The following is an 8854-nucleotide window of genomic DNA, read 5'->3' on the forward strand; positions in this document are numbered from 1 at the left end:
GGGACATGGGAAGAAGTGTGACGGGGATTAAGAGGTACCAAATTTCAGCTGAAAAATATATATCACAAAGATGTAATTACAGACAGAGAATATAGTCAAGGATACTGTAACAATTTTCTATAGTGAGGTGATCATTCATAATGTATAAAAGCATCAGATCAGCCTGTTGTATGCCTGAAATTGAGCTTCCCTGATAAAGAATTACTGCTCAGTGGTAAAGAATTCGCCTGCAATGCAGGAACCACAGGTGACATGGGTTCGATCCCTGGGTTGGGAAGATCCCCTGGGGGAGGGCATGGAAACCCAAGGCAAGAATACTGACAGAGGAGCCTGGTGGGCTATAGTTCATAGGGTGGCAAAAAGTTGGACACAACTGAAGCGACTTAGCATGCAGCATGCATGAAATTAGTATAATATCGTGTATTAATTGTTAATATAACTCAATAAAAAATAAGAGTAAATTTCCCATGCCCCCAATTCTAGAGATGTTGAGATAACTTAGGTAATTTCTGTTACCTCCAGTTCCTCCTCCAGTGACAACAGTGCAATCGATGTCCATTGTCTCCTTTTCAATCTGTAATTTAACTATTTCATTTTCTGTTTTGCAGCCATTCTTGATGGTCAGCGCTTCAATAACTAAAAAAACAGAAACTCTGCATGAATGTTGGAAATACTTATAAACACTTATTTTATAATATAATCTCCTTGTCCATCTCACTTAAAAAATGACAAGGACTTCCCTGGTGCCCAGTGGTTAGGAATCCATGTTCCCAATGCAAGGGGCATGGGTTTGATCCCTGGTCAGGGAACTAAGGTCCCACATGATGCATGGTGTGGCAGAAAAATAAATAAAAATTAAATTTAAAAAATGGCAACTGTAGGAGCTTCAGATGAAAACTGGAGCTTGGGTGATGGAGTTGGAGTGGACGCATAGAAGCTGTTGGCTTTATCTGGGCACCCAGTCTCTTATTGGAGGGAACAAATGCAATATACAGATAATCTCAGATATGCAGGGAAACCTGGCATGCTACAGTACATGGGGTCACAGAGTTGGACAGGAAGGAGTGACTGAACTTACTTATGCAGATGACACCACTCTTAGAGCAGAAAGCAAAGAGAAGCTAAAGAGCCTCTTGAAGAAGGTGAAAGAGGAGAATGAAAAAATTGGCTTAAAACTCAATATTAAAAAGACTAAGAGCCTGGTATCTGGTCCCATCACTTCATGCAAATAGATGGGGAAACAATGGAAACAGTGATGGACTTTACTTTCTTGGGCTTCAAATCATTGTGGACAGTGACTGCTGTCATAAAATTAAAAGATGCTTGCTCCCTGGAAGAAAAGCTATGACAAAGCGAAACAGCATGCTAAGCAGAGACATTACTTTGCCAACAAAGGTCCGTATAGTTAAAACTATGGTTTTTCCAGTAGTCATGTATGGATGTGAGAGTTGGACCATAAAGAAGACTGAGCACTGAAGAACTGATGCTCTTGAACTGTGGTACTAGAGAAGAGTCTTGAGAGTTCCTTGGACTGGAAGGAGATCAAATCAGTCCATCCTAAAGGAAATCAGTCCTGAATATTCATTGGAAGGACTAATGCTGAAGCTGAAGCTCCAATCCTTTGGCCACCTGATGTGAAGAACCAACTCATTAGAAAAGGCCCTGACTAATAAAATAAAATTAAAAAAAAAAAAAAGAAAAGGCCCTGATAATGGGAAAGATTGAAGGTGGGAGGAGAAGGGGGCGACAGAGGATGAGATGGTTGGATGGCATCACCGACTCAATGGACATGAGTTTGAGCAAGCTTCAGGAGACAGTGAAGGACAGGGAAGGCTGCTGCAGTCCACGGGGTCACAAAGAGCCGGACATGACTGAATGGCTGAGAGGCAACAACAATATGTCAGTTACTATCGATACTATGGCTTCCCAGGTGGCTCCGTGGTAAAGAATCTGCCTGCCAATGCAGGAGACGCCAGAGATGCGAATTCCATCCCTGGGTCAGGAAGATCCCTTGGTGAGGAAATAGTAACCCACTCTAGTATTCTTGCCTGGGAAATTCCATGGACAGAGGAGCCTGGCAGGCTACAGTCCATGGGGTCTCAAAGGGTTGGATGAGACTTTGCAACTGAAAACTAACAACAAATTAAATAGATAACTAATGAGAATCTACTTTCTAGCACAGGGGACTCTACTCAGTGCCCTGTGGTGACTGAATGGGAAGGAAATAGGAAAAAAATGAGGATATGTAGCTAATTCACCTTGCTGTATAGTTGAAATTAACATAACACTGTAAGGTAATCATACTTCAAAAAAATTAATTAAAAAAAGAATCATAAGACATCTTCTTTCTTCCCTTCATCTCTCCATACTCACTCTTCTGCCTCTTTTGTTTTGAATAAGCTAAATATTTTCATCATCTACATATTAATCAACTTGAGCACCAAACTTTCTCTTTCTCTCAAACTCGACATGCACCCTGGCAGCAAATCCAAACCTTTTGCTGAAAAGGCACCAGCCTTGGTGTGAATCTGACTTGGGGCACTGACTTCATCTGGCCCACCAGTAGATCTCTCTTGGCTCATCCCAATCATCTACCTGCATTCATTCATTGTTCCCTCAGAGCAGCCAGTGGGATCCTTTCAAAATGTGAATCAGATAGGGTCTCTCTGAATAAAATTCAGAGTTGTTACAATTCCCAGGAAGACCCTGCTTGATCTTGCCTTGCATCAGTTCCTTGACCAGTCACCCTCAGTCACTCTGCAAGTATCTCCAACACACCAGGAATGCTCACCTCAAGCCCTCTGCCCAGGATCATTCTCCCCAAGATATGCACGCAGCTCACTCCTTCTTCTTCAAGTCTTCTCACAAATCTTGCCTTCTCTCCAAGCCTACTCTATTCACTCTAATTAGCATCACAAACTGCTTCCCTGACATTTATGTGTCCCTCACCTCCTCTCTAAGGCAGACAAGTTTGATTACATCAAAAGTGAAAACATCTCCACTCAAACATCCTTTCAACAAACCACAGATTGGCAGAAGATATTTAGAGACATAAATGGGTTCCATCATATGTAAAGAGCTCCTAAATATCAATAAGGTAAAAATAAAAACCCCAATGGACAAAGAGCAACAGGATAAGGGAAAATGGACAAAAAATACATATCAGAAGAATCACAAAAAAGAAACCTAATGGCCAGCATAAAATAGAGACATATAATCCACTAGTAATCAGTGATATGCAGATAAAGCAATAGTGAGATAACATTGCATGATGTCAGCAGAAAAAAAGAGCCTGAAAACTTAGAGGTTGTGAGGGGACAACTATACGTCAACAAAATAAATTTTTAAAGTGGAATTTTATCCTCTAATTGATGACAACACCACAGCTCTTCTGTTCATATATTCATTCATTCATTTGACAATTACTAAATACTTCTAGGGTGCTTCTCTGATGGCTCATTGGGTAAAGAATTCACTGGCAATGCAGGAGACACAGGAAATTTGGGTTCAATGAGTCAGGAAGATCCTCTGGAGGAGGAAATGGCACCCCAGGTATTCTTACCTGGGGAATTTCATGGACCCAGGAGCCTGGCAGGCTATAGCCCATAGAGTCACAAGGAGTCTGACATAACTCAGTGGCTAAGTACACAGCACAAATCCTTGTAGGTATCAGACACTTTACCAGGTGCTCCTTATGCTCAGGGAAGCCTTGTTAATTCTAAGAGTAAAGACTGCTTTATCCTTCACTGTATCCTTGATAAAGATTTGTACATAAGAACCCTAGGGTGACTCTTGGATTAAAAGTGACAGTACACACAGCCACAAAAGATTCCCTTTAAAAATAGGTTAGACTTGACAGATGAATGGATGGTCCAGTCAAATGAACTTTCAAGTCTCATCCAATGCAAACTTAGGGTTCTGAAGAGAAATAAGATATTTCATGTCAAGTACGTACACAGATCTTGCCAGTGTAAAGAAAGAGAAGGCTGTTTCCTGCCAATGAAATTGTAGCTCAACCAGCATTTCCTGAACCTGATTAAGTTTGAGAGTCTGCCTGAGTATCGACGACCACAGCTTACCCATAAATTGTGACTCTCTCCTCAGCGTTCCTTCTGTGGGTCGACTGAGGGCAGCTTCATAGGCTGCCGACTGCACTGTGTGAAGATACTGTGTCACAAAGCGGGCAGCTTCTTCCTTGTGTTCCTGAGATGGCTTGGTGGTGATGCTGCTGAAGTCGCCAAAAGAATCAGCTATTTCCTGCCATACAAATAGTGAGTGTGCAGATGTAGAGAACAGACGTGTGGTTGCCAAGGGGGAGAGGGGTAGGAGAGAGATGGGCTGGGAGTTTGGGATTAGCAGATGCAAACTACAATACAAAGGATGGATAAAAACAAGGTCCTACTGTATAGCACAGGGAACTATACTCAACATTCTACAATACCTCTATGGGAAAAGAAGCTGCAAAAGAATGAATATATACATATATAACTGAATGTCTTTGCTACACACCTGAAACTAGCAACATTGTCAATTAACTATACTCCAATAAAGTTTTTAAACAAGAATAACATCCTTATGAATAAACAAAAAATAGAGTATGATACACCAATAAAAATTTTTTAAAAACAATGAAATATGAATAAACAAAAAAATAACGGATGTGAAAATGACTATTGTCTAGGAGGAAATCATAAAAGGAAACTAAGCATACAGTTTCTATTTTCCAGATATTTCTTGAAAGCTTCCACAACTATGAGCTTTCTCTGGGAATATTTCCATTGCCTAATAGCAGAAGAAGGGAACAGTGTAGGGAAAAGACGCAAATGTTTAAACAAAGCAGGAAGAAACTCAGACCTTTCACTGACACTTCATTCCATTGTGAAGTAATTGAGAATTTTTAATTCACTGGTCCTAGATTTTGCATCACCTTCTACCTGGTTTCCTGGGTGGAGACGATCCCCAGGAGGAGGAACTGGCAAGCTACTCCAGTATTCCTGCCTAGACAATCCCATGGACAGAGGAGCTTGGAGGGCCACAGTCTGTGGGGTTGCCAAGAGCCGGACACGACCGAGCGCCTGAGAACGCACGCGTGCTATCTGGTTTCACCTTTGCTTTTCTGCTAAATCCCCCTGCCTCTGTACTCTCTCTTACAGCCTTTTAGTATACCTCTGAAGAAACAGTAAATTGTCATCCAACATGGGAAAATGTTTATTTTCAGAAAAGTAGGAAGGGAGAGACCTCTGTGTCCAATAGAAATAAGGTTAAAAATCTACACGTGCGGTTTGGATTTCTGCTGTGATGTGGAGACCCAGAAAGGAAAAACAATTTGTCCCACCTAACTTATAATTAATTCCTTCAGGCATATTGGAGGAAGAAAAAGATGGAGAATTATCTACTGTGAGAAAACATTCATAGAAATGGAATGATCTCAAACCTGTAACACAAGTGTGACATTGTCATCTTCTGGTACTCCTTCTGTCACCATGGCAACAGAGCTCATCCTCGTGTCATTTGGGTCCTTGGTGGTATTCTAAAAGGAAAGAATAGAAACATGTAATTGGCTTTCATTCAGTTAGAAGCATCCAGAGGTTGTTCTCAAGTTCCCAGAAGCTTTATTAAAACAATTGGTTCTGGCAGAGAAATACTCTGACATATCTGTGAATACAAGACTGCAAAATTAAACACACTTGTTGGAGTTTAACACACACACACACACTCACACAATGTAAATAAAGTTGAATACATTGTTTTGAGACTAGTGGGTATCTATTTGAAAAGATTGAATCAGTTCAACACCCACCTCATTATTCTCAAAAATAATTTCTAGAGAGCTTACCTGTCAAAAATGCCTAAATATTCCCAATTATTAAGTTAATCTTTTTTTTCCCCCACTGAGAAAATTAAAATTGGAAGAGGGGCAATTAAAATATATCAGCTTTGGGGGATGGAAGTAAAACAATCAAATGCCATTCATAATAGTCAAAATATTAAAATTTATTTCCATTTTATATAATATATTTTATATAAAATCTTTAGTTCTATATAACCTTTGTGTTTAACAGATAGCGATGTAGACATACATGTCTTTCCACTCTCCATTTTAATAAAAACAATTTTCATAGCATATTTACCTTTATTCTTTTTTCCCAGCTTTATTTATTCTCCTCCTACTCTATTGTTTTTTTCTGGTTTGTGTCTGTGTAATTTCTTTTTTAAAAAATTAATTAATTTATTTTAATTGGGGTATACAATACTGCGGGGGTTTTGCCATACATCAACATGAGTCAGCCATGGGTGTACATGTGTCCGCCAATCCTGAATCCACCCTCCCACTTCCCTCCCCACCCCATCCTTCTGCATTGTCCCAGAGCACTGACTTTGAGTGCCCTGCTTCATCCACTGAACTTGCAATGGTCATCTATTTTACATATGATAATATACACATTTCAATGCAATTCTCTCAAATCATCCCACCCTCACCTTCTCCCATACAGTCCAAACGTCTGTTCTTTACATCTGTGTCTCTTTTGCTGTCTTGCATATCGGGTCATCATTACCATCTTTCTAAATTACACATGTGTGCATTAATATACTGTATTGGTGTTTCTCTTTCTGACTTACTTCACTCAGTATAATAGGCTCCAGTTTCATCCACCTCATTGAATTGACTCAAATGTGTTCTTTTTTATAGCTGAGTAATATTCCATTTACCTTTATTCTTGACTGTGACTAGATACAGTCTGTTTTCCAAAAGTGCACTTTAACCTATATGGTCTAGAAGGCAGGTTTTTAAAGTCCTATAAGTTCTATATGACACTGGACAATTTAGATCAAACTACAAATAACTTTTAATGAAACAAAGGACTAGATTTTGAAAATTTATCTTATGGGTGTAATATTGATTTCCATATTTTCTCAATGTAACATAGGTTTGTTTTGTAAGTCCCTTTTGAAAGATTCCTTTGCAATAACATACAACACTTGCAACAGTAAAATTATATCAACCATAATGATGGTTAAACTGAGGGGGTGTGGGTGCTTACTGCTTTTTAAAAAAACTAACTTGGCCATGCCATTTAGCATGCGAAATCTTAGCTCTGTGACCAGGGATTGGAAGCATGGAATCTTAACCACTGGACCACCAGGAAAGTCCCAGATGGTTTCTTTTTTATAATTAATTTTGGACAGAACTAGGTTGACTGAGAACACTTCATGGTTGCCATATATTCTCCAAACAATACACTGTTGCTCAGAAAGAAAGCAATCGATAAAACAAAATATGGAAGAAATAGGAGATGATGCAAAAATATTAATATCAAGAAACACCTTTTTATCCCCAGAGACCATTATGTGTATGTGCGCTGGAATGTGTGTGTGTGGGGGGGGGGGGTTGATTTGAACCCTTGTTTTATGTTTTATATTTAGGCATATTCCCTCTAGAGAGTATTTTATTTGTAATTACTGTTTATTTCCACATACTGGTGGTAGACACCAAACACATATTTACAAAGATGGAAACATACCTGTTGTCTATAGTCTTCCGAAAATGTAACTTGGGTTGGGATCGGGGACCTAGGGTTGATTTCTAGAAATAGAATGAGAATTAAAAAAAAAAAAAAAAAGAAAGAAAAACAGAAATGTTTCTTCCCAGTCTGAAATTGGGAAAATTTCCCTCCCAACTTTTCCTTTTTCCAACTTCCTTCCAGCTTTCTTTACAGAAGGGATTATGGGATTTCTGCTTCTCGGTCATGCCTGGAGGTTGTCATGCCTGCTAGCCAACTGAAGTGCTTGTGTGTATATGTGTGTGTTCGTGTGTGTTAGTCACTCATTCATATCTGAGTCTTTGTGCCCCCATGGACTGTAGCCCACCTGATTCCTCTGTCCACAGAATTCTCCAGGCAAGAATACTGGATTGCCATTCCCTTCTCCAGGGGATCTTCCCCAGGGATCAAACCTGGGTCTCCTGCATTGCAGACAGATTGAGCAACCAGGGAAGCCCAAAATTGAAGTATAGTTTATTTATAATACTGTATTAGTTTCAGGTATATAACATAGTGATTCAATGTTTTTATATAGATTGTACCCCACTTAAAATGATCACAAAGTAATGGGTATACTTCCCTCTGCTATATAATATATCTTTGTTGCTTATTTATTTTATACACACTTGTTTGTGCCTCTTAATTCTATTCCCCTATCTTGCCCTTCCCCCTACTTCTCCCCACTGGTAGCCACTAGCTTGTTCTCTATATCTGTGAGTCTGTTTCTGTTTTGTTATATATCTATTTGTTTTATTTCTTAGCATCCACATGTAAGTAATATCATACAGTATTTGTCTTTGTCTGACTTATTTCACTAAGCATAATACTCTCTAGTCCATATCGTTGCAAACGTCAGAATTTCATTCTTTTTATGACTGAGTAGTATTCCATTCTGTGTAATCTACATCTACCTGTCTGTCTCTATATCTCACATCTTCTTTATCCATTTATCTGTTTATGGACACAGACTGCTTCTGTATCTTGGCTATTGTAAACACTACTGTTATGAACATTGGGATGAATGTATCTTTTCAAATCAATCTTTTTGTTTTCTTCAGATATATACCCAGGAGTGGAATTGCTGGATCATATCGCAGTCCTATGTTTAGTATTTTGAGGAAACTCCATATTGTTTTCCATAAAGTGAAAGTGAAGTTGCTCAGTCGTGTCTGCCTCTTTGCGACCCTGTGGACTGTAGCCTGCCAGGCTTCTCCTCTGTCCATGGAATTTTCCAGGTAAGAATACTGGAGTGGGCTACCGTTTTCTTCTCCAGGGGATATGCCCGACGCAGGGATTGAACTCAGGTCTCCCAC

The sequence above is a fragment of the Muntiacus reevesi genome, chromosome 1, assembly GCF_963930625.1.
Source record: "Muntiacus reevesi chromosome 1, mMunRee1.1, whole genome shotgun sequence".
Classification (NCBI taxonomy): Eukaryota; Metazoa; Chordata; class Mammalia; order Artiodactyla; family Cervidae; genus Muntiacus; species Muntiacus reevesi.